Source organism: Chondrus crispus, genomic scaffold (assembly GCF_000350225.1).
Source record: "Chondrus crispus Stackhouse genomic scaffold, scaffold_77, whole genome shotgun sequence".
Classification (NCBI taxonomy): Eukaryota; Rhodophyta; class Florideophyceae; order Gigartinales; family Gigartinaceae; genus Chondrus; species Chondrus crispus.
Genome location: NW_005178701.1, coordinates 67,508 through 70,636, shown reverse-complemented (window position 1 = coordinate 70,636; position 3,129 = coordinate 67,508).

Here is a 3,129-nt window from a genome sequence, read left to right as displayed (position 1 = left end):
TGGACCTCGACCCCCCCCATTCCCTCTTACTCAGAGATACTGTAACTTTGAGATCAACCAACCAACGCTCCCCCCGCTGTTCCATACACCCCGCCCAGCCCGCCACGTTCCCGAGCCTCACGCAGCCTCACCTCACCTTCCCCCACCGCTGCCCTATGTTTCCAGTCCCTCAGCAAACCGCTTCTCAACTGCCGCTGCCGGCCGTCCAACCTGGAACCAGCACGAGCTTGTTGGCCACCCGCGCTTCGCCAGCCCCTTCCATAGCAATTACGTCATCCGCTTCGCCGATACATTGTTTTCCCTCGCTGCCCGTTCTCAGACACCGGGTCCGTCCATTGTCTCAACGTGTCTCATTACGCACAAGTCCTCACTTTCCCGGCCATTCGCTCCACTCCGTTTGTCCCGCCTGTTTTGCAGAGCATCTGCCTTGGAAACTGTATCTGCTGATTATTCCAATGCTAACTTATATATGCTCACATTTTAACTCTCGTTCAGTATTGCTATTCTTCGTTTACTGCGCTTAACGTGGCGCCGTCCTGCAGTTACAGCGGTATAATTCTTTTAAGATGTCTGAGATACACAATGGAGTACTGTTCTGTATTCCGAAACAGGCCCTTCCCGCTTTTATACATTGCGCGCGTTTTGAAAGAGGTCCTTATCTACAACCCGCCCTTCCCCCCGCCCGCCCTAGTCCATAATGTCTCGACCTTGTGCATTGCTACATATGGCACCCTCTCAGAAGCTGTGGCCCACTTTGAAGAATGAACTCCGGCACTGACGGGCAGTGTCACCCACTGTCCATCACCCGTCCCAGGTACCTGAACGTGTAGCTCACCGTCGGAGGGAGACCCCTCGCAATCTTCGAGACCCAGAGTCGCATACCATTGCCAAGCCATCACCATTTTTCACAACTTCTACAATACCCAACTAAATAAATTTGTCATTTCTGGTTGCAGCACTACAGCGCGCGACCAGCCAAAGGTCCACGACTATTCCATCGATAGAAATTATAAAATTCCATTTTCGTAGCTCACCACTCCGCCCTTGTCTCTACCCCGGATTTTCTTCCGTACTCTGTGCTGCATGCCGTACTGTTCAAAATACAAAGTACTTGAGACATTTTTCCGTGGAAAGACTCCTGCATTCAACGCAGATGCGATACTCACATGAATCTCCACTGCATCTGAAGGAAAATCAAAAGAAGACGTTTCGAGAGATGTTAGTGAAAGAATGCCGTACAGTGCCCCAAACCCTTGTTGTACGATATCGATGATACTCTCGTCACTCTCATGTTAATCGTTAGCGGGGGTGGCGGTACTCCTCCGAAAGAACGTGCACATCTTCATAAAAGTTATAAGTCAGCAGTGCTGAAAGAAAGTATGATGCGTGACAGGAGCCCCAACTACTAAAATGAAGCATCTCCACACTTCCGCAAGTATCTTCATTGCCAATTCTCCTGTCATATGTCTCTCAGACGACCTTCGTTTTGCCCTACAGTATATGAGGTCAAATGTTTTTGCATCAAAACAAGAAATATTCAAACGTTTAGTGAAAGATTTCTATACGTCGATTCTCTTTGTATGCGCTTGTACTTTAACCATGCGATTCATTCTGTTTTATGAACATCAGCGTCGTTTCTGAACACCCCAAAGATGATAATCTTGTGTGCCGTCTGCCGAAAATATGAGTGGTTTTAAGAGAATTCAGCAACACCTCAAAATTTGGACCCTTTTAGAAGAAGTTGATCGACTAAATGTGACACATCCCTAAAAACGTTTTCGGAACGGGCGCGTTTTTGGCCTGCCAGACTTTGGAACTCAACTGCCGAACATGCAGGAAGAAGAAGCATTGTGAGCAGTAATCGTAGCTGTCTCAATTTTCCAAGTTGAAAAGCGACCTCATATGCGGTCATTTCATCTTATCTGAGATCACTTAACATCTAGCTAGAGACACTAGAGGCAGCTTCCGGCAACCGCAGGCCCGCTGGAGATCGCGTTTCTTCAAAAAAAAAGGCTCAGGTATGCCTATGTGATATTTATTTGAATAGTGATGTGGAGGGTAGATACAGAACAGAACACCGCATTGAACCTGCAACATTGAGCTGCCACGAGGATTCGTAACGGCAGATTCGATACTTTCTAATATCTATAACCAAACATGGATGCTCAAAACGAATATTCCTTATTACTGCCGACGGCTTGCCTTGTTGCGATTCTCGGTATTCGCGGAGTAAAACTTCGGTGAACCGCTGGAAACGGATATTTCCAAAGACTCTTTCACAGTTCAGCCTTCGCACTTTGTGTAAGAGCCAGAAAATATCCGATCCGATCCACATTGACTGTTCTTGCGTCATCTCAAAACGTAACTCTGCTGTGACAGTGATTCAGCTTTCCGTGTAGGCATTTACCTTTGTCTCACGACATACTGTGTCGAATTATTGCTGCAGTTCTCCCATGGCACTATTCTTGAGGAAAGTAGACGTTGAAATGTACCATGAATATTAGAGCAGTCCACAGAGCCTCCTCAGGCCGCATACAGTCATCTGTAGGTCATCTGTCACTCCCTTATCCGACCAAGAAAAAGGAGAAAAATGTCAGACCGCACAGGACAGTCTGTCCCTCAGGGAATAGACTTATAACCAACGAGCGACGACGAGTAAACGAGGAGTCATCGGTCTCTTGTTCACACAAAAAAGGCAACGCTGGTGCATTTTTATATTCTCTCGCCCCAAGAGGATGCTGTTCAACGTCAGAATAGTCTTTCCCGCAACTAGGCGCAGAGGGCCATTCCATTATGGCCCAAAGAAGCCCTTCCTAATGTATCTCACATTGGCCACTCTGAGCCACTTATGCCGCAGTAAGCGCTCGAGCGAGGCTGTGTTGCGCTTGTGCAAAAGCCGCTCTAAGGAGAGTAAGGGCTTCACGGGTTTCTACCCATGTTTGAGAAGGATTTCCCGAAGAGTCAATGGCGTGTCATCACCATCGGTAAATCACCGGAAAAGCAACATAAAACTTCATAGGCGGCGGTGGTACTTCTCTAACTCCAGTACCACGTTGTTTGGGATGCCTTTACTTGTTACTCACTCGCATGGCTGATTCTGATATAAACAGCGTCTTTCTTCAACCCACA